Here is a 25007-nt window from a genome sequence, read left to right on the forward strand (position 1 = left end):
ATTTAAATATCCCCCGCGGCATTTAAATAAAAATGTCCGCCGCTTTTTTCCGGCTTTTAGAAAAGCCGGAAAAGAGCGTCTACACTGGCCCCGATCCTCTGGAAAAAAAGCCCTTTTCCGGAGGATCTTATTCCTACTTCCTTTGACTGGTTTATAACACCTCTGTCTGTTAACCCAGTAATGTGATATGAAGGGAAAATGAGGACTTTTATATATTAGTAAGAAACATACATCAACCAGTATTTATAGTGGGGCAAAATTTGGCACATTAGTTAAAATTCACAAAATACGTTAATATGTACTTCATTAAAGGACATACACATTAGCATGTCTGTCCATAGATGCCTACATGCTTTAATTTATGACTTGTGATAGCTGTCCTGCTACATAAGAAATGTATTATGAAACAGGAGAAGTAATTTTCCTGCCACTTATTTATAATCACCACTGCGATTAAAAAAACAACAACAACAGAGGAAACAAAATCAATCCCAGCATTTGGGAGAAAAACTCAATACTTATTTTGTAAACATTATGAATTGGTATAGGGATAGTTATTCCACTTCATTTCCCACACTCGTTAGATATTATTCGGTATGGTGAAGAATTCTCAGTGGTTCCCAGATGCATTTCTTTGCTAGATGTCAGATATTGTAGGACAGCTGCTAATAGCTATTCAACTTTAGCCGTTTCTAATGATGTATATAATCCAAACAGTATTCAGGGCACGTAACTTGAGTGTACCTTGGAGAGAGCTAATAGCTCCCAGCTTTGGCAAGGAGGGACTATTAGAGCTCTCTAAAGATGTGAAATACACTTATTTGAAGGAACACATTGAGATGCACTGTCCCCCATTTCTGAAGCTTCTCTCGGGATCCGTGCCACAAGCTGAGTTCTGTTCAAGTACTACAATGCTTCAGATAAGAAAATATCAAACTATTGATCTGCTGACTGTTAGTTTCTCAGAATCCATTCCCTGTTCAAACCGTTAGAATATAATTACAAAAGAAGGATTGAAGGAACATCGTTGCCTTTTCTATGACAGTGCAGCTTTCAACTCTGGAAGAAAACATTCTCTAACAAGATAATGGGTATATACTCATGCTCTTAGAAATGTTTTGCAAATCTATGTACAAGGAGTGCCTCAGCTGTAAACATAATATGCCCTAAAAAAGATTTCTGTAGGAATTATAACTTTTAAACATAAAAGTTTCAGACAGCAATGTTGACTAAAAAGGAAGATCTAGTCTAAAACAGACACTAAAATGTTTGTATACGGATAAATTCATTGCTGAAGTAAGAAGAGTCAGTTTCCATGAATCTGAGCTTTTATTCTTCTCATCCACTAATACTGCCCCAAGTCCTCTTGTTGTCCACTGGGAAACTAAAGTTAATAAAGAAAAAGTTGAAGAGCTCCAGTCCTCTTTCTGAGTAGCTCCTAAGAATCTGGAAAACTGGACACTTATATGTAAGAATTTAAAATATGACCAGGACAGGCAGTGTTCAGGAAAGAGTGGATTCTTCATTTTGTAGAAGGTCTATGCAGTCTGAACCACATATTGTGATCTCTGTGACATAGGTGTGAGAAGTAAGGGTGAAAAGGGTGCTGCTCCATAGCTGCTCCCAGCCGTGGCCCCTAAGGGGGCTCAGCTCAGCAGTCCCATCCTAAAAATTGTCACTGTATGCACACCTTGTCATGTTCAGGAGTTGTGTGGATACTGCAATTAGCTCTATAGGGTGGCCTCCAAGCTTCACAACCCCCACAGTCCAAGGTCTAGAGTGAAGGCACTTGCCCTAGTGCCCTTGGGGCAATGTGGCCTAATATCCAGAATCAGCAAAGCAACCCATCCCTACAGAGCAAGATGGCCTAATAACCAGAGTCATAAAGGAACTATAACTAAGGGCTGGAAGCTCAGGAATGGAGGTACCACTCATTCACTTACTCTGGGTTGCTTCCTATGATAACTGGTGGTGCATCAGTTCAGAAAGTCTCAGGAGCTCCATGCTTCTCAGTGCAAGAGGTGCTCCCTGTTTTGTCAGTTGGGGCGTAGTCTGAGCCCCTGGATGCTCAGCTCCCAAGGAGAGAGTCTGGCTGTGTTCTCAGCAGACTCTTCCATCACACATCTTTCCTCTCCATCATCCCTCTCAAACTAAGCTGAACTACTGCCTTTTATACTGAGTCAGCACTTAGAACAGACAAACATGACATTAAGCTTTTAAAGGCCTCACTTTACTCAGTCAGGGAGTAAATGCCTATATAGCTATTACATACCAGCAGATGGAATGGGAAAAGGAATGATCGCAGGATAAGTTAGGAACTTCTTCTATGAAAGACATGAAGAGATAAAACAAGAGGAGAGACATAGAAATGAGTCCCAGTTAGGAGACCTCAATATCCAAAAAATAATGTGCAAAAAATGTGCAAAAAATAATGTATTACAACTTCATATTCAAGTCAATAAAGGCTTGTTTGCACATTTACTGAATTCTAGGTTATAGCTACGAGAATGTATCACTGGGATGCTTGGAAATATAATGCATATATTTAGCTTGTTATATTACAGAATGATAAAGCTATTCAAAGAAGCTTCAAACGCATTCTGCTTCTATATCCCAAGGACAAGCAAATGTCAAGAAGACAGACCATGTGCAATATTCATGTTTTAAATAGAAAAGGAATGCGGTGTGATATCACAGCAATAAATCTAGCTAAAGAAGGTTTTACCAGCCCCTGTGATCTTGAGGAAAGAAATGTAATTGACTAGAAACACTTATGAAATAAGTTTAAAAGAAACACCTATGAAATGTAAACTTACAAATGTTTGCTAAATGCAGAGCTCCTAACGTCACTTCCACGGAAATAGTAAAATGCTTTATGTACCAACATGAATTCTGATGACCTTGCTAAACTCATAAGCAGAATCCTACCAATTCACAGCCATGCAAAATGTGTCATGGATCATGACATCTAGTGTCCTCCTGTGAAATCTGGTGTTTTGTGTGCTTTCACCTTATATTATACAGATTTCACAGGTGAGACCAGTGTTTCTCAAATTGGGAACCTGACCCAAAAGGGAGTTGCAGTGGGATCACAAGGTTATATTAGGAGGGTCTCAGAATTTCCACTCTTTCTTTTGTGCTGCCTTCAGAGATTGGCAAGCAGAAAGCGGTACTTGTAATGTTGGCTGGGTGCCTAGTTTTGAAGGCAGCACCCTGATAGCAGCAGTGTAGAAGTAAGGATGGCAATACTATACTCATGTTGCTCTTACTTTTGTACCTCTGCTTTCAGTGCTGGGCACCTGGAGAGTGGCAGCTGCTGACTAAGTTCCCAGCTCTACAGGCAGCATCCCCTACCATACCCTCATTACTTCTGTGCTGCTGCTGCTGGTGGAAATACTGACTTCAGAGCTGGACTCGTATCCAGGAGCCTCTGTTTTCTAGCTGCCCACCTCTGAAGGCAGTGCTGCCATAAACAGCAGTGCAAAAGTAAGGGTAGCAGTGCCAATACCCCATTACAACAACCTTGAGATCCTCCCGTAACACTTTTTAGTCAAGATCCCAACAATAACAACACCAAGACATCTCAAATTTAAATATGTGAAATCATTAAATTTAACTTTTAAAAATCCCATGACCATGAAATTACCAAAATGTACTGTGAGGACATTATGTTTAGAGTACCTATATTAATGGGGAATCAATTACTGGCAGTGCACCAGCAAAGCCTCAACCAACTCTAAGAAAAAATTCTTGTTTCTCAAGTGAACAATTTTTAAGTATTTAATAGTGAAGAATTGGTGAGTGTCTTATTACATTAAAATATTTTGAGAATTAAACTTTCTGGAGCAAGAACAGAAGTATTTGAACTTTTTTAAAAGCAGATTTTCACTTTCTGTCAAACGAGTAGAGTTGAAAGAAATTAGGATTGTATTAAAAAAAATAAAACTTTAAAAGTTATATGGATCTTTCCTACTACAAAAACAAAGGCCTAGGAGGGCAATTCTGGAACTAGAGAAGGGCTTCCCTTTCTCACCAACGAAACCTAAAATCTATGTTGGGTGTCTCTGCCTAGGTTTGCAGGGAAATGGAGATCTGAGAACTGGCCCCCTGCTAAGCTGGAAGGTATTAGGGTCATGTGTGAAAAGGCCCAGAGAAGCAGGATCAACAAACCGAATTGAGCAGTATGGCATTGCTATTTAGAGGGACTTTGGATTGGGAGCTCCTGCTGAAATGGGGAACAAGCTAAACTTCAGAAAGAAAGAGAGCTCATTTGAAAGCCTGACCAAATGGATGAATTAAAAGGCCCAGAGCTGGACCTGGAGCTGAAGACTTTGGGGAGGGCAAATAGACTGTTAGACTCCTTAATATTCCCAGAATGCCAAACAACTCAAGATCTGCCAAACTAATTTGATAACTTATGCAGGGGTAGGGGAGGAGAGGTAGAGCTTTAGTAGTGCAAACAGTATTGTAGTACTGTACACAGCTCTAAAGAAGCCGTACAGCTGAGTGTCCACCTCCACCGTGGAACAAATTATTGACAACTTGACTTTACCCTCTCCCGCCTCTTCCCATTCATAGACCCCTTGTAGGGGATCAGAACATTAGGGAATATAATACTACAGTCCTCGTCCTGCCCCAGAAGTCCCCCATGCCAAAAGATCCACATAGAAGGTTTTATCTGGAGGGGTGGGGGGGAGAGAAACCATCAAGATACCAAAGTGTGTCTATGAAAAGATTTTGGAAAAGAAACAAAACTTTTATGTATACATTTTAGTTAATGGCAATCGTTGAAGGGCCATTATGCACCAATCCACGTATGCATAAAGAGCAAAAGAAGCTGTATGCAATTTTCAGTCTACCAAAGTTCACAAGGCTTTTTTTCCATGCAGATGAGAAATAGTATTGAGAATAGTGCCAGAAGGCCTATGTTTAAGGGTGTTTTTATTTGAAACATCTGACATGCCACAGAAACCTGGTTTCAGTTCCGTCATGCAAGGTTTTCTGCCTGTTGCAAAACTACTCTCCCAATACCTCCCCACCTAGTGTTGATGGGACATTGTCTTTGTGGAGACAAACCCCTGCTCTCCTAACTTGGTTTTATTTCTAATGGAAGGTAGTCCAGGACTAATATGTACCTTCTATTTGTAATGAGCCTTTTGCAAGCTGTGTGAAGTACATGTCTCATCACGCTGTCATATAGTGGTGTAGAAGGCTGCAGCCGCAATAAATTACCAACTGTTGCCAAAATTTGGCATAGAGAAAGTGAATGAAACAGTTAAGATTCCTATAATTAATCCAGGTTTTAGTGAGTATTTTTTCCAAGAACTTTAACCTTTTTTATTTTTATTCTGTAATGGTCACTTACTCTGAAAAATAAAATATAAATCTGTGCTTTGAAAAATATATCTGCAAGCAAGCAGCCTGCAGTAAGAGAATCAAGTGAATAAATATAGTCTCAGATGTCTTCAGTATATGGAACTCCAAGTAAAATAATCTTCAAAGGCATTGTTTAGATGAGTTTTAATGTTTCCAAAAACCTGAAGCTGCCCTGTAGCCCAGTCCTGTATGGTACGCGAGATAAGCCTATTAAAAATATGCAACACGTTGATACACTAATAGGCTGATTCTGAAACTGTTTTATTGCAAAATCTGGTTTCTGTTAGTCAATTTCTCCAGAATGCAATGTTTTAACTCATGATACACCAATATGTTTATATTTCCATATGTGGCAACATAATTTTAAGGGAGAAACTAACATGGGTGCAGAAAATAAATGGAAATGCATATATGCAATGAGAGGAAGAAATTTTGAAATCAATAATGATGGAGATCTAGGGATGGTAACGCAGATTTCATGAAATATGAGTTTGTCATGTGATATGCCAACAAAAATGAGTGAACTATCATGCTACAGAATCAGGAAATGATAATTCCTTTGTCCCTTTTAGAAGGACATCAGTAGCAGAGAGAATTTTTGTAGGGACTTCAGAAATGAACTAAAATGAAATTAGGTACTACTTACTCAAAGTCATTCTCACAGCATTTTTCAACCATGTTGGCTGAGACTCTCTTTTGGTGAGAACAAGACTGCTAGCAGCCTGCCTCCCCACATGAAGGATGCCGGTGTCTTTCTGTGCCCCAAGATGTATTAACCAGTCTTTTATTCTTTTCCTGTTAATTTATTTTCTTGAGATCCCCACAGTCTCTGCTATTCCATTTGATTTGGTTTGCAAGACAACTTCCACTGTAGGCTTCACAATTTCTAAGTCAAATCTATAACTTTATGCACCCTTCTGCCAATTGGCATCAAAAGTCACAGTACTAAGGGGAGAAACATAAGCCATCTACGAATATTCCCTAAGCTCTGATTCTCTTACCATATGTGGCTATTAAAAAGTTTCATAGCACTTGCCACAAGAATGTGAATATTAATTATTGGGCATGTACAAATACCTAATTCTGACTTTCTGCTCCTCTCCATGATAATGTAATATGAACTTACTGTTCTAAATTTGTTGTGCAATATTGCACATCAGGATAATGCTACATATCAAGCCAGACATGAGTTCATTTCAGTGACGAACAAAGTGGTACCTGTTTAAATTTTAATGCTTTTATATACTTCACAAGTGTCATGCTAATTATAATACTGTAATTGCACATTTCCAGGAAGGACATCTGCAAACATCTCACCAGCCATGTGGAACAGTAAAGGCATGGATAAACCATTGTCTTAAATTTAGTAATGTTACAATTTGGGGCAATTTTACCTGCATCCCTCCTATCAGCAACCAACCCTAGGTTTTGCGCTCCTCAGCTATCACCTCTCTTTGGTGGAGACTCATGTCATTCTGTCTCTGGACAGGGTTTTTTCCAGGCTGTGCAGTTCCCTTACTATCACCGCAGCAAGCCAGATTGCCTGAATAGGCAAGCAACTTACATTATGCTTTCTCTCCGTAAGCTCTGAATAGTGCAGTTGCCAAAAAGTCTCAAGTTGCAATTCAGCTCTTTTTAGCAAGCACGCGTATTCTTTACAACAGAAACATATTAGAATGATTAAAGGACCTACACACATGCTAAGAAGCTGATCAACAGTCACCCCAATTCCATCTTTAGGCTCTAGTAGGTGTCAGTCATTCAAAACCTCTGGTTACAAATTCATACAGTCTCAGATTCAGAAACAGAACAACCAGTGGGACAAATCGTGTCTTTCTTTACATGACTATGGACCTTGATGGCCATTACCTGAGAACAGATTATCAGTACAGAAATTCAGGGCATAGCTTCAGAAGGCAGGGTTTCTGCATAACCAGAGGTAAGGAATTTGCATTAACCCCTCACTGTATTTCTCAGGAAATTTGCTTCACACATATTGTGTCAAAAGTCTGTTCTTGTTTTTTCAGCGTAGTACTTTAGGGTACATCTAAGCTATTATTATTATGGACCGGAACTTTATGTAACCTCAGTAGTCTAGATGACCAAGGCTATGTCTAGACTATGCTTTATTTTTGAAAGAAGATATGCAATTTCCCCAGGAATTTGCATATCTTCTTCTGATCTCACTTTCGAAAGTGGGTCTTTTGAAGGTGAAAGTAGTCTGGACATGGGGTATTTTTTTTCAGGAAAAAAAACATTTTTTAAAAACTTACATCAACCTCATTTTTTAAGGAAGAGTGTTTTTTCAGAAAAGGTGTTTTTTCCCCCCAAAAAAATTCCACAGGAATTTGCATATCCTCTTTTGAAAATAAAGCATAGTCACTGTAAACATACCCTTGGTCATCTAGGCTATACTGAGGTTACATACAGTTCTGGTCCATAATAATATATGGCTGTGTCTACATTGGCACCCCTTTCCGGAAAAGGGATGCTAATGAGACACTTCGGAATTTCAAATGCCGCGGGGGATTTAAATATCCCCTGCGGCATTTGCATGAACATGGCTGCCGCTTTTTTCCGGCTCGGGGTTTTGCCGGAGAAAAGCGCCAGTCTAGACGGGATCTTGCAGAAAATAAACTCTTTTCCGGAAGATCCCTTATTCCTACTTGAAAGGGATCTTCCGGAAAAGGGTTTATTTTCCGCAAGATCCCATCTAGACTGGCGCTTTTCTCTGGCAAAACCCCGAGCCGGAAAAAAGCAGCAGCCATGTTCATGCAAATGCCGTGGGGGATATTTAAATCCCCCGTGGCACTTGCAATTCCGACTGGTCTCATTAGCATCCCTTTTCCGGAAAAGGGTGCCAATGTAGACACAGCCTAAATGTTTTGTGTTTACAAAACAAATATATTATTTGTTTTGTAATTTGTTGTATATATGTTTTCTACAATGGATACCAAATATACTTGAACTTTTTATTCAGTGAAGTTGCAGGAAATTGCCAAGAAATCGGGGGGTGTTAAATATGTCTATTCACCACAACCTGTTCAGAGCAATACTGTTTATATTGCATGTTTAATCATAGCATGCCTAGCCCTGAAGCGGTCCATAGAGTTTATGGTATAAATTCAATATAAATGTTTCCTTTATTTTAAAAAAAAAAATCAGAAATGTTGAACTGTTGTCAGGTAGTTATCTGGCTCTTTATTCTAGCCTTTCCCATGGATTAAAAGGATTACACAAAACACTTCAAGTAAGATTTGGACAGTTGCAAATACCAAGTAACAATTATCTTGTTTGAGCATCAATCAAGAAGGTATTAAGCAATCAGATAATGTCCCCAAGCTCTTCAGAAATTAAATCCCTTTATACTAGTTCACACTTGCTACTAACAAAATGCCAGACATAGAAAACTGCATGGGATTGTAGTAGGCTGTTTAAATATTATGAACCATCCTTTCTAATCTAACCCTTTGAATGGGCACTATGTTCTCCAAATAGTTTAATGCTATTATCATTTTTATATTATTATCGTTTTGGATGTTTTGAGTGTCTTATTTAGTTCTGTAGATTTTAACCAATTCACCAAAATTGTAGGATTTACTTTATTAAGCTTAGAATTCATTGTTGGAACTGAGTGCCTGGCTGGCATTTAACTACATGCTAGATGACTACTAACTCTATTGGGCAGGGACCCTGTGGAGCTTCTGGGAGCCTGGGGGGCTGCCCTTCCCTGCACTTTTCATGCTCGCGGCGAGTGGGGTGTGGCGCCCCTGATACCTGCCCGTGATTTCCGACCCACCGTGGTGTGCTGAGGAGCCCAAGCTGGTTGTCATAGGGTAAGGCTGGAAATGCTCCTCAGGCCTCTGGGGCATCCTTCCCTGCAGCCTCTATAGTGATGTAAGTCCCAGAAGTTTTACCTCTAGGATGATGCCACAGTATTAGACAATGCCTTTTATAACACCCTGCTATCATTCTTGGACAGCCATTTTTTTCTGAATAGGGTAGTGACAGGTCTAGAAAGAATATATGAAAATCAAGACATTGCCTCTGTCTGCTAGTGGCATAAGTAAACTGTTGTTGTTCATAATTTATACTGTGCTAAAACTTAGGCACAGATCAGGATCCCATTGTGTCATAGCTGTACAAACAATTAAAGAAGACAGACACTGCCCCAGACAGTTTGTAATCCAGGAATATGACAGGAGACAGCAGATGGATGAAACAGACCAGAGTGGAAAGGGGAAACTGGTAAAATGAGACAATAAAATGTGCAAAGTTTAACACAGTAAACTCGCTATAGCAAAACATGAGTTGGTGTCTCAGTTCAGTTCCACCTGCTTAGCCATTTTCAGATGATAGTGATTTTAGTGGTCACTGGTTACTATTTGTGTTAAGGTAGTGCCCAGAGTCTAACCAAAATCATAGTCTTATTGTGTTTCACAATTTTTTTCTTTTGGGGAGAAGATTAATTTAGGAAGAAAGGAGATGTTGAAGGTAAGCAGGAAGCAAGAAGAAAGGATTAAGCAGACATGAAGGATGTGTGAACTGAAGCTGAAATGCAGTGACTGTGCAGGAGTAAAAAAGTCAATCTGCACAGAGAAAAAAAAATATCCAGAGAAAAAACTGGGAAAAGGACCAAAATTAAAATAGTGATTTCACACACAAATCAATCCCATGTGCAATTGTCTCAATCTCAAGAATGCTGGAATTTACAGATCAAAGCCGTGGTTGCACAATTTTTTAAAAACACTTACATTGTTATTATTTTATTTTATTTATTGCTATTTTAAAATAGAGCCTTCTCATTAAGGGAGTTAGTGTATTGCTTGGGGGATTAGCATACAAATCTTTTCAGCTCTAACTTATCAATTCAAAATATGCATATATTGTTAATTAAAATTTACTGAGGGTAGGTCTAGGCTAAACTGGAAGGTCAGTTTCAGATACAACTCCAGCCACATAAATAACATAGCTGGAGTCAACTTACTGTAAGCCAAATTTCTCTGGTGCCCCCTCAGTGGGAGGTTGATGGGAAACATTTTCCATTCCACTTCGCTTATTCCTCGTGATGAGGGCACCCTCAGCATTCAATTTAGCAGATCCTTACTAGACCTGCTAAATAAAATGCCAGGTGATCAACCTCTGCAGCACTGATCCTCTGTTTTTGTATAGACATGACCTGGGACAGACCATTGATCAAACATCTGGATATTGCATTCTTTAGACAAGGGCGGAACTTCAGGAGGGTAGGTGGGGCACCAGCCATGCGCTCCGGGAGGCAGCTTGCTTTTCATCCTGTTTCCTGGACTATCAGGGAGTGAGGTGAAAGTATTTGCATTCCATGCATGCTTCTCACACCAGCCTGGCGAGCTCCCAATGCCTGAACTTGTAGAAAATGTTCTTCTTCAAATGTTCTTCAAGTTTGTATTTTTATTCAAAACTGCATTGTTTTGGTATATTTGTTTAATGTTGCTCATTATCAAATCACATTAAAATCCTATCCATCAGTGAACTTTCTTTTGATAACTCTTTACATGATAATGCAACACAATGTCTGCAAAAATAAGAAAATCATATGTTCAGAAAGAATTATTATAAAAGGTCTACATCCCTACCTCCACCAGCAAGAACTAGGTATGATCTCTAAGGATTCCCACTGACTTCTATGGGCCTCATCAAGCTACCATTGTATCTTTTGACCTGAATCCTAATTTTCTATCAATTGGATTCTTAAATACAGTTTCCTGTCTTGGCCAAGATTCTTCCATCTCACTGTCTACCACCCAAGATAGTTTTCGTTCAGTTTTGAATCATGTTAAAAAGTAGATCCTTTGAAATTGGATTGAGATTAGCTAACGCTGTAGGTATTTAACAAATGCTTGTTCTATGTCATAAACCACAGTTTGTTTCAAGCTGTCAGTAATTACAGTAACTGCTAGAAATAGTTTTGAGGTGATTAATACTTTTCAAAAAGTATATGTAAGGTACGGCTTTTGGGTAAGGAAAAATGAGGAGGGAAATTCAAATTAATTTAGAGGCACTTAGGCACTGATAATTAGTGTTGGTATGAAAAATATTAATTGATTTGCTCAACACATTTTGTCATATTTTTCTACTGAATTATTTGACAATTTTTTATCATTTTATCATTTGCTTGTAGCATTCAAGGTTCCTCAAAGTTAAAAAGAACCCTCAGTGAATATAAATATTTGAAGCTGTCGACACATATACATAAGTTGTGTTATAAGGTAACATTGAAGCTGACTTTAGGGATCTGGAAAGCAAAATAAAAGATTAAAATCCAGGTTGCATAAGACTCAACACAGGGAGAGCTGTCAATAGGCAATGGGGTGAGAACAGCAGAGAAAGTTATACAGTCTAAGATCATGAGGTCACTTATTTTCACACTGTATGCATCATATTAGCACCTTTATATGCTATGGGGTCACAGTCTCAGTTTATGTGAAACAGCAATAACGGCACTGGTTTCTTTGCAACTGGCTTCTAAACTTTATTATGATTATGTTAGCATGGGAATGGAGGTCAGCATAAATAATTTGGGCGGAAAGTAATTCTGAGATTATATTTGAAGGAGAGTGTATGGAATATTGGATCAAGAGGAACAATAACAAAATACGTGGAGGCATTTCTGGAAGATTGATATGAAGGGTATATGAAGCAAAGTAGAAATGACAAAGTGGAGGACACAAAGCATGTAGGTTGGGTCAAAGCTGAGCCAAGGAGAACAATGCTGAACTGTAAGGAATACTTTTTTTGGCAGACAAATGAACTTCATAATATTCTATGAGTCTGAATAACATAATAATATTTTGTTGTAAAACATTTCCCTAGGTTTCTTGTATTTTGTTTTTAACTGAAGATTCTAAATAAACAATAGCTAGTTTCCCTCCAGATAACAGTAAAAAGAGCCTTGCTAATGATGATATGAATAACCCATTTCTACACTGGAAAGACTGTGATTATAAAATAACAATCCAGAAATGTAGGTCTGTATTGTGGATGAGGACATGATCTCTCATGGAAAGATAGTGGTAAGTATGTATTCTTAATTTAATACTTTACTGTCTTGGGGGCAACATTATGTGTCTTGGTGCACTATAATCTTCTCAAAGAATCCCCCCCCAGGAGTCGAGGATATAAAAAAGGCATTTGAATGCCAGAATCCCATTTGCCAGCATACAAAGGTAATTATTGAAAGCATTACATAACATACCATTGTACTTCAGGAATTAGCATAGGGTCAGTGCAGCAGACTAAAAGAAGGTATTTGGTGGGGGGAGCACAATGGATAGTTTATGCTCACATCACTAGCTGGAAGTAAAAACTTCCCAAGACAGCGAGGTATTAAAGAATCAAAATCCCCAATAAGCAGTTTCACTAACCACATCTCAGTTCCAGTCAGAAAAAGAGTTTCTTTCACTTGTGCATCTTTATCTTAATTTTTATTTGCTGAAATCATTTTGTTCTTAAGTTATTAATATTCTCTAAGCCTGCTTATATTCCATAGCTACTGGATGACCCTGGGCATATTAGCATTGTTGAAACAGAGACTTGGATTTCTGTTGAAGCATGGAAATACAGTAACATAACAACTAAAAGGACCCCCTTAGTCAAAAGGCCCTCGAGAGTTGTTAATTTAAATATGATTTACCATTTTCCTTGTGTATGTTTTAGCATCTTATCTTTCATGATAAATTGCACTGCGGTTTTTCATAATTCTTCCATACAGCTGTTAGTCATGGTGTTTGGAACAGTCTGATTAAGGAAGCACTGTAAAAATAAAAATGCTTGAAGGAAAATTAGATGAAATCTGTAACAAAGCTTTATTATTATCAATAACCTCCCATATCTCCAGTGCACACATGTTGAAACCACACAGAACAAATTACTGTCAGGACAGAAAATTAAGTTGGAAATACAATAACTCTGTGGCATGAACTGACAAAAACCAGGATGTTCAAAGTTAAGGCTGGCTCCATTCATGCATAAAGTCTATAATAAGACATTAAATAGCACAGCTGCTCTTAAGAAGATTGGCAGTTGTATCCTTACATTGTCTGGCTTTTGTCAGTTTGTGGCACAGACTTTGGACCAGATTTTGGCTACTTCTGTGTCAGTGGCAGTGTTTTCCACAGGAATTGAAATTAGGAGGGGTGGGGTTCAAATTTACGGGGGGGGGGGAAGAGGGATGAGACCGTGAGGGTGAAAGTGGGCTGTATGACACATAGTAAAAACTGAAAAATGTTTCATGACCATCATATATATAGTAGCCCAATGTCTGTGAGTCTGTAACACTGTAGCATTACAGACTCGCCTCTGGGGGGCGCTCTTGCCTCCCGCCGTGGCGCTCGGCTGAGTTCTGCACCACTCAGCCGGGCTGCGGCAGGGGAGCAAGCGGTGCAAGTGGCAGAAGGCTCCCCCACAGCAGCCCAGCTGAGCATGCAACCATCAGCCGAGCGCCATGCCAGGAGGGGAAGGGGAGGGGCAGTGACGTACACGGCCCCACTCCCAGCCATGTACATCACTGCCCCGCCCCCCTTTGCCTCCCGCCATGGCACTCAGCTGAGATCTGTGCCTCTCAGCTGCACCGCCGTGGGGGAGCGCAAACAGCCACTTGCTCCACTTGCTTGCCCGTCGCGGCCTGGCCAAGCGGCACAGAACTCGGCCAAGTGCCACGGTGGAAGGGGAAGGCAGCGGGGCAGTGATGTGCATGGCCAGGGGGCTGGGCCCGGCCAAATGAGAGGCAAGAGGGGGAGGAGAAGAGAAAGGCAGAGTGAAAGGCAGGAGGGGGAGAAGAGAAACAGAGATGAAGAGAGAGGCAGGAGGTGGAAGAGAGCTGAGAGAGGTGGGGAGGCAGGAGGAGGAGAAGGAGGAGAGAGAGAGAGCAAGAGAGTCCCAAAAAATCCCGTTGTATGACACGTTATTGGCTAGTTTTATTAGATTTAACTCATGTTTTAAAATCACACAAATTAAAGTTGGCTACTCAAGCCTTCTATGAAGCACTACGTCTACATCCTTCCTGGTTTCTTGTTATAACTTTGCACAACTCTGTTAATGAACTTCTCAAATGCAATGCATTCATCTTCAGTGTGTCCGGTACTTCCATTCCTTCAACTGATATGCTCATTAGTTCATTCACATGATCAGGCAGAAGGCGACTTCTTTCAGAACACAAAATTCTATTCAATGATGAAAAAGAATGCTCAACTGTAGCTGTTGTGACTGGGAGTTGCAAGAAATGAAATCCTATTTTTCATCCTAGGAAACATAGCACAAAGATCCGGTCGAGCCACTAGTGATGATAAAAAAGAAGTTGAAGTCAAATCTTCATTCATTCGTCGTATGATATGCTACTCTGTGTTCAAATTCTGTATTCTGTCCTGAGCACATGGCAGCCCCATTGCTGGTAGTACCTCACTCCACTTAACTGTTGGTGTTTTATAGGACAGGCATCTGTAAAAGCTATGTAGAGGTTGAGTAGAATCTAGAAGTCGCTGTTGTAGATTTTTAAGAATGAAGTCTGTGTACTTTTTCAGTTGTCTTAACAAACACTTCTTGTCTTCTTCATGTAAGGATTCAATATAAATGCCTTCATTAGTCAACTTCTTGACTGAAATATTTGCTTCTTCCAGTACTTTTTCAATGGATAGCTCTCTGATTGATCCAAATGTAGCTTCTATTGCTGGACAAATATCTACCTGTTCTGTTCATTCCCTCTGAAGCACCTGGCCTTGACCACTGTCGGAAGATAGGATACCGGGCTATATAGACCACTGGTCTGACCCAGTGTGACCATTCTTATGTAAAAAATAATTATAATAATAAAAATGTTTAGTACAGAAACTCCCCAACATAATGACCTCTCAAGATAGCAATGATGTGAGATGGTAACCTTGGCAAATAATGCATTTTTAAAATCTTGGCCTCCTAGGAAACACATTTATATAAGTTTCCATTCCCTGTCACATATCTAGCATTCTGGAGCAAAGTCACTAAAATATAGTCCAACAAATAAATGTTTATTTAACATGCCCCTGATTTTATCCTTCCACCTCACCCCACTCACCAGTGTTGTCCTTGGTCAGTGAAGACTCAGGCTACGTCTAGACTACATGCCTCTGTCGCCAGAGGCATGTAGATGAGGCTACCAGGCATAGGAAAATGAGGCATGTAGATGAGGCTACCAGGCATAGGCTTCATTTAAATTTACATGGCTGCCGCGCTGAGCCGATCAGCTGTTTGTCGGCTCAGCGCGGTAGTCTGGACGCGTGGGTGTCGACATCAAAGGCATTTGTCGACCACCCAGCTAAACCTCATTCCAGGAGGCATACCTGGGTGGTCGACAAATGCCTTTGATGTTGACACCCACGCGTCCAGACTACCGCGCTGAGCCGACAAACAGCTGATCGGCTCAGCGCGGCAGCCATTTAAATTTAAATGAAGCGGCGATTATTTAAATCACCGCTTCATTTTCCTATGCCTGGTAGCCTCATCTACATGCCTCTGGTGACAGAGGCATGTAGTCTAGACGTAGCCTTAGAGTTCAGATGTGCTCCCAGGTGGGAGGCAAGAAGGCACTTTGCTTGTTCCTCCAGCTGCTCACTGTTCACTCTGGCCACTGTTGTTCATTGTGCCACCATCCACTCCATTGCTCTGTTGCCAATGTCCCTGCACTGTCGTCACCTGCTACCACCTGCCACTGTGACCTCTACGAGTTGGTCTCTTGAGGTTCCACCCAGCTCTGTGATTTCAGCTGAGCTCTCAATGGGGGAACCTCCTTGCTAGTGCAGTCTGGGCTGTCTCTTACACAAAAACACTGTCCCCACAGGAACACTGTCCCCACAGCAGGACTAAGAACCTAGATCTGATTATCAGTGATTTCTGCTGTAGTGGTCACTTAACAAAACAAAAGATTATATATGGAGCCTAATCAGCTCTGTCTTTAAACAGTGGAGAGGGGCAGGTCAAATAGTACTTGTGACTCAGACAGACCATCAAGCAAAACACCTGTCCCCACCCTCTCTCTTGATGCCCTCAATCAGTACTGGTTAAGTACAGTTCTACTAGAAAATATGTAGAAGGCAGAAAGTGTATCTGAATGTACTGTAAAGACTAGCAATGATCAAACAAAGTACAGAATTTACTCAATATCTTATCTGACAGCTGATGCAAAAACTAATTGAATGCATATTTTATTAATACTGTTCAAACATATTATAAAGCTGGTTGAATAATGTAAAAATCATTAATTAAAAAAATTTATCCAAAACTTATTTATTCAAAATGCTAAATGAATACTATTTATCCAGTTCTATCAAAGAATTTATCCTATTTAAATAAAGATCATTTGCAGTTTTCTGGGTGGGGAATCTAAAACTAAAACAAACCCACATCTACTGCACAATGAATCTCAAGGAAATATGCTGGTCTGACATCATTGTGTGGTTCCACTTACTGTACAGATTGACAAGGTTTGTCATCAGCAGGGAAATGATAACATCTGAAGTTGGTCTTTTTTTTTTCAAAATTAGTTTGTGGAAATACAATGTAAACATTAGAAATTCAGTGATTGCATACTTCTGTAACCAGCCTCTGAAAAATTTCAGACCAATTTAATACTATCCCCAAGATACTACAAGAATTTCTGAATATCTGCAGAAACCAAATACTATATATTAGTGGAGGCTAATACACTCAGGATTATCACAGAACATATCCAGCCAAACTCTGATGTCATTTTCACTAGCCCAAATAAAACTGAAGAAAATGGTGTATGTTGAATTTGCAGTGGTATAATTGATATCAGAATATGATTAAGGGTGGCAGTTTAAGTAAAGCAGGAGCAGACCTGGCTCCTGGCTTGCCTAGATCTAGCCCCCAAGGCTCGGGACTCCTCCCCCCAGCATTGGCTTTACCTCTCTGCTCTGATTGGCCATAATCACAGCCAATAGGAGCAGCATGGGGTGGTGCCTGGGAAAGGCAGGGCACATAGAGCCATATGTGTCCCTTGGGTGTTGTGCCAGGTAAATATCCCCCATCATCCAGGCCCTGCACCTCCACCACACTCCTGCACCTCCTTCCCACCCAGGTTCCCCACCCCCAGCCCACTCCTGTTGCCAGTCACCCTCCCAGAACCCCCCACTCCAATCCACTCCAGCACCCCTCTCCACTCCTGCAGCTTATCTCCCACTCACACCCCACAAACAATCCTCACCCCACTCCTGCACCCCATTCCTGCCCAGACCTCCCACCACATCTGTGGTGGTGTGTCGGGGTTCCCCCACCTCCTGCACCCGCATAGTGGCACAAACAGACTCCGCCAGCCAGTAGAATAGAGGGAGTTTATTGCTTCTCCAGGATACAGCACAGCACAGATGTAATCTGGTTACGAGGCAGGTCTAGGATGCCTCAGCCCCCCTTGAGATGGGGGAGACTGGGCCCCTAAATCCCAGCCCGTTGCTTGGGCTGCTTCCTCCATGATGCCATACAGAAACTTAAACTCTCTTCCAGCCCTGCCCCCCAGCCAGGTGTTGGTCTCCGCCCTCCTTCCTTTGTCTCCCTCCCTGGGAGGCTGAGCCTGGGTGTCTGGGTTAATACACATTTGGGAGTGTCAGTGAGAATCTCCCATCACAGCACAGGGAACACTGGGTCACAGAACAGACAGCCCCCCACTACGCCACACCATCTTACTCATGCACCCTACTACCTTCCCAGGCTCCTCAACCCACTCCTGCATTCTCCCTTCACCCAGATCCCACCCTCTGCATCTGTTTCCTGGATGCCCCCACCCACACACATTGAACCCCTAATTTTGGGCCCACCCCAGAGCCTAGGGCAGGACATAAAATCTACTAGCCTAGGCCACCCTAGGATCTGGTGTGCAAGGGGAATATGGTCAGGTTTGTTTATTTATTTGTTCGCTTGTTTGTTTTATTTTGCTTCTCACTTTTGTGCAGACCATGAATACTTTTTCTGTGGGATAGCAGCCCCCAACCCAAAAAAGTTTACCCACTCCTGAAGTTAAGTGTAATAGAATCATAGACCATAGAATAGTAGAACTGGAATGGAGCTCAAGAGGTTATCTAATCCAGGTCCCTGCATTCACAATAGGACCAATCAGCATCTAGACCATCCTGCTCTTAAATAGCTCCAATGATGGAGATTCTACAACCTCCATAGAAAATTTATTCCAGTGCTTAACCACCCTGACAATTTGAAAGCTTTTCCTAATGTCTAACCTAAATCTCCTTTGCTTCAGTTTAACCCCATAGCTTCCTGTCCTATCATCAGAGATTAAGGAGAATATTTTTTCTCTCCCTTTTTACGTGCTTTTAGGTACTTGAAAGATGTTATCATGACTCCTCTCAGTCTCCTCTTTTCCAAACTAAACAAATCCAGTTCTTTCAATCTTTCCTCATATGTCATATTTTCTTAGACCTTTAATGATTTTTGTTGCTTTTCTCTGTACCTTCTCCATGTCACCTTCTCCAGTTTCTTCACATCTTTCCTGAAATGTGGTGCCCAGATCTGGGCATAATACTCCATTTGAGATCTAATCAGCACAGAATACAGCAGGAGAATTACTTCTCATGTCTTGCTTATGACACTTCTGTTAATGCATCTCAGAATGATGTTTGCTTTTTTGCAACAGTGTCAGACTGTTGGTTTATATTCAGCTTGTGGTCCACAATGACCCCTAGATGCCTTTCTGCAGTATTCCTTCCTAGATAGTCTATCTCAACTTTGTATGTGAGAAACTGATTGTTCCTCCCCAAGTGGAGTACCTTGCATTTCTCCTTATTGAATTTCATCCTATTTACCAAACTTGGACAATTTACCAAGTTTGTCCTGGTCATTTTGAATTATAACCTTGTACCCCAAAGCACTTGCAAACCCTCCCCGCCTGGTATCATCTACAAACTTTTAAGCACATCTCTATGCCATTATCTAAATAGATCATGAAGATACTGAACAGAACCAATCCCAAAACTGATCCCTGTGGAAACCCACTTCTTATGCCCTTCCAGCCTGAATGTGAACCATTGTTTACTACTCTGTGAGAGTGATTATCAATCCACCTTATAATAGCCTCATATAGGTTGTATTTCCTTAGTTTATTGATAAGAAGATCATGTGAGACTGTATCAAATGCTTTACTAAAATCTAGGTACATCATGTCCATCACTTCCCCCTTCTCCACAGGACTTATTATCCTGTCAGAAAAAGTTATCGGTTTGGTTTCACAAGATTTATTCTCTACAAATCCATTCTGACTGTTACTTATCATCTTGTTTATTTTCTAGATGTTTGCAGCTGGTTTTTTTAAATTATTTGCTCCATTGTCTTTCCTGGCACAGAAATTAAGCTGACTGGTCTGTAGTTTCCTGAGTTGTCCTTATTTCCCCTTTGATAGATGGGAACTGTATTTGCCCTTTTCCAATCTTGTGAAATCTCATGACTTTTCAAATATGATAGCTAATGGTTCAGATATCTCCTCAGTCAGATCCTTGAGAATTCTAGGATGCATTTCATCAGGCCCAGGTGACTTGAAGACATCTCTAAGTAGTTTAACTTTTTTCCCCTATTTTATCTTCAAGACCTACCTCCTTTTCTCCAGCATTCACTATTTTAAGCATCTAATCAGTATTGGTGAATACTAAAATAAAAAAGTCATGAAGCGCCACTGTCATTTCCACATTTTCTGTTATTTTTTTCCCTCCTCACTATCCCTGGCCTTTCTTTTGCTTATAATATATTTGTAGAATGTTTTCCTGTTAGCCTTTGTGTCTCTAGCTAGATTGAGCTTATTCTGTGCCTTCACTTTTCTAATTTTGCCCCTATGTACTTGTATCATTGGGAGCATGTCTACACAGCAGGGCTAAACTTAAAATAAACTATGCAACTAGAGCTATGTCAATTGTGTAGCTTAAGTCAAAATAACTTATTTTGACTTTGGGCACATCTACATAGCACTTATTTCACAATAGAGCATTCTTTCCCCAACTTCCCTTACTGCTCATACAAAGAGGTTTACAGAAGTCGGAAGAGTAAGAAGCCCATTGTTTCAAATTTATTTTGAAATAACAGGCTTGCTGTGTAGACACATACTACATTATTTTTGAATAATTGATGTTATTCTGAAATAACACTGCTGCGTAGATTTGCCCTTGCATATATTCATCTTTTTGTAATTTGACCTAGTTTCTCCTTTTTATATGACTCCTTTTTTATTTTTAAATCAGTTGAGATCTTGTGGTTAAGCCAGCATGGTCTCTTGACATACTTCCTATCTTTTCTATGCAGTGAAACAATGTGCACTTCTGTCCTTAATAATGTCCTTTTGAAGAACTTCCAACTGTCTTCAATTGTTTTTCCTCATAGTCTTGCTTCCCATAGGACCTTATCTACCAGCTCTTTGAGTTTATTAAAGACAACCTTCTTGAAATCCATTGTCTTTATTTTGCCTTGTACCATTTCTTAGAATCATGAACTCTATGGTTTCATGATCACTTTCTCCCAAGATGCCTTCTCTTTTCAAATTCTCAACTACTTCTCCCTCTTTTCCAAAATCAAATCTAGAACAGCCTCCCTCTTCTCCAATATTCTGGATATAGGTGCAGGTAGAGGAGACAGTAGCAGTGTTGGCATAGGTGATTCAGACTGCCCTAACTATATTTGGTGTACTAGGACTCCCTCTTGCAAAGTATTCTGAAAGTGCAAAGTATTCTGAAAATGCAAAATACAGAACAGTGCGTAGCATTCTGAGTACTCTCAGCAATTTGGGTGCTTGAAAGTAAGTACTTATGGACAGCTCTAATTTGTCCTCAACTATTTAACATAAAAAACCATTAAAATCTTAGCAGAGTTTTATTTCTGTTTTGGTTAAAGTAATAATTGGATTGTTCTATAAATAACACAGTAAGCACAACAAACTGGAATGGCTACCCTTACCAAACAAAACAGTTAAGATGCATAGTCTGTGTATGGAAATCTTTAGGGGTGTGTGGGTTTTGTGGAATTTTTTGACTTTTGGTTTTATTTTGTTTTGTTTTTTTATGGGTGACAAATATTAAACAATTTTTAAATTTAATGTCATAACCACTTTTTAAAATATCAAATGAGACTAATCCTTTTTATGCATTCGCTGCTCTACAAAAATTTTCCTTTTTCAATCAAAGCTTCTAGGAATTATATGGATTTAAGAAAGTGGGGCATAATCTGTTTTCCATTTACATATAACTGAGAAATGGCTATACTCTTTGTTAAAAAATGGCATTGTATGAGTTCCTGAAAATAATGACTTGGATGTTATGCACTTTATCATTTTAAGGGAAAGCTGTAAACTAAGTCAGTATGGTTTGACAATAATGTTATCTGTGCATTTGAAATTAAATTACTGAGAACATACTTTAGCATCTTAAATCAGTGAAATATACAGAAGAGAAAAAAGGGCTTTTTTGTCTAATTTATTATGGTGAACTAGTGTTATTCCTGGACTCTGTGAAATATGATGTTGCAATTAGTAGTTATCCAGTCATCACAGATTTGCTTAGTTTTTTTTCACTCCAGTGCCATGATAATCCTCAACAATCTGGGATCAAAGTACTACTTGGGCACTGAAATATTTACAATTGAGATCATATCGTTCATCAGATAAGAAGGACATTACCTTTGGAACACATTTGGCACCTTTTGCCTAGTACTTCTGAGCACTAACTAAAGCTACATTAAAACTTAATTTGAACAGAACTTAGAGAAAGACATATGAAAAGATATTAATGTAGAAAGCATTTTAATTATGTTGTGGGGATCTTTCAAAACTAGCCTGACTTTATGGGTATCCATATTTAAGAAAAGCATATTGCAAATGTATTCTAAAGGCAAAGACATTAAGATCTCAGGAGCAGTCACATGTATGCATAGTAACATAGGGGGAGTGTTTTTGATTAAACTTATATGACGCTCATCATGTAAATGTGTGCATAGAATCCCCATTTGCTATAGTGATTAGTGAAAGGCACAATGAGTCACAAGTCGTGGGTTTTTTTTTTCTAGATTATTGTCACCTTAGCTATAGTGATCCCTTCTATTTCTCTCCTGCAAAGTGGGAATAAGTGCCTTTATGTACCTCATAAGGTGGCTGTGAAACAAGTAGCTAACGTTTGCAAAGTGCTTTAAAAATATTAGTGCTGGACAAAATCCATGATTTTTTTTCCACAAAATTTTATGGGACATTGTGTACTCATTGGTTTGGGTAGATTTTACCTCAAAATGTGAAATTTAAAAGGGCCAATGTTTCTAAAGATCTCCTAGCAACATCCATTTAAAGTTGTATTTGCTCTAGTTCCATCATCAGAAGTGATGCTACAAACAAGGTACTACCTTTTTATTCTATTTTGAAGAATTCTGTGTAAGTTCGAAAGCTTGTCTCTCTCTCCAGCAGAAGTTAGTCGAATAAATGGTCTTACCTCACCCAGATTGTCTCCCTAATACCATATTGCTCCCAGGATTTCAACAACACTGCATATTATATAATTTGTATTCAGTCATGTTCACACATAATCCACAGTGCTCTGGTTTGGTCATGCCACAGAGCTAAATGAGGAAACTAAAGGAGATATATACTCAGTATTACAAGGTCTAATATTTAGACACTCTATGTAATTCATGGTGGGGAAGATAAACACTTAAGCATTAGATTGACAGAAGACAACAAGATGAGAGGGAAGCTGCCTATACAATCCAGCAGGACATACCAAGGAAGGGAATGTAACCTAATCCCTAGATTTGAGACAGAGAGGCACCTCTGTCCTCTCTGAATTCACTGCTGTAAATTGTTTCATGGATTTAGCAATCTAAATCTGGTCAGCCCTTTCTTCTAATTCCCCTCCTTCCACCTTCTATCCTACAGCACAGTGATTAACATATTTACCCAATATGTGGAGAATCTACTCCTACTGTCTTCTGTATTCACAAAACCCATAATGCACATCAAGTCTTGCAGAAGACCATCCCTATCATCACATCTACTTGATGTTTTCTTTCAGGGACGCACTAGTTTTCTTTCAGGGAAGCCTTCTGAGCCTTTTCAGGCTTTAGTGCATAGGCTGTTATCTCCTCCAGTGTTTCACAGAATATATTTTTACAGTACAGGCAGTCCCCGGGTTACGTACAAGATAGGGACTATAGGTTTGTTCTTAAGTTGTATGTAAGTCGGAACTGGCTCCAGATTCAGCCACTGAAACTGACCAGGGGCTGACTACAGGAAGCTGGAGGTAGAATTGCTCTGCCCCCAGCTTCCTGGAATCAGCCACTGATCAGTTTCAACAGCGGCTGAATCTCGAGCCTGGGACAGAACAGCTGGTCTGCCAGGTAGGTCCCTGCAGGACCAACCCGGCAGCACCCCAGCTGCTCTACCCCAGGGTCCACAACAAAAGCCTGGTCTTCTGGGGGGGGGGGGCGCACTAACTGCGCCCCCCCCCCAGAAGACCAGGGACACGGGGAGCAAAGCCGCAGTGGCGGCGGGGTCCCACGCCTCTGAGGCTTTGCTCTGCTCCTCTGAGGCTTTGCTCTGGACCGTCTCCAGCAGACCAAGGACACCGGGAGCAAAGCCGCAGCGGCGGCGGAGTCCCACACCTCCCCGGCTTTGCCAGAGCAAAGCCTCAGAGGCGCGGGACCCCTCCACCTCCCTGGCTTTGCTCCAGGTGTCCCTGGTCTGCTGGAGACGGTCCCCAGCAGACCAGGGGCACCCAGAGCAGCTTTTCTCGCCCCAGAGGTCAAGGTGGCAGGACCGCTGCGCTCTGGGTGGTCCAGCTGCCTGCGAGCTCCGGGGCGAGAAAGCCCCGTTCGTAAGTGCGGATCCGACATAAGTCGGATCCGCGTAACTCGGGGACTGCCTGTATACAACAGAAAGAAGATAGGTAGACTTACATGAATGCCTATATTCTTATGGATGTCACTTAGGAAAGTAGAGATTTGTTTGGAAATCTAATATGAATGTGGGAAACATCTTGATCTTCCTAAGCACTAATCAGGTGGCTTGTATGTGTTATCTTAATATATTAAAAAACAGTAGTAGCACCATTTTCTTATATTTCCCTAACAAGCACAAATACAATGAGAGGACAAAAGCAACGAGGGTACGTCAACACAGCAGGGCTAAACTTGAAATAAGCTACACAACCTGAACTATACTAATTGCATAGCTTAAGTTGAAATAACTTATTTCAAATTTTGGGACATCTACACAGCACTTATTGTGAAATAGAGTATTCTTCTTCCGACTTCCCTTACTCCTCGTAAAATGATTGTTACAGGAGTCAAACTAAGAAGTCCTCTGGCTAGATATTATTTTGACATTATGTCAAATAACTGCTTGTGTATAGATGTGCACTCTGTTATTTCAAAATAACGTTAGTTATTCAAAAATAATGGGGCTGTGTAGACATACCCTAACAAATCCACGATAAGAAAACAGGAATCAGCAACCATTTTATCAACCTAATGATTAAATATTATAAAACATTATCACTGAGTATTCTCTATGTATCTTCTCCCCAACAACTGAAGTGCAGAAAATAACTCTAGTATTTTGTGGTGTCTATGATAAT

The sequence above is a fragment of the Pelodiscus sinensis genome, chromosome 4 (assembly GCF_052426305.1).
Source record: "Pelodiscus sinensis isolate ZL-2025 chromosome 4, ASM5242630v1, whole genome shotgun sequence".
NCBI classification, from domain to species: Eukaryota; Metazoa; Chordata; order Testudines; family Trionychidae; genus Pelodiscus; species Pelodiscus sinensis.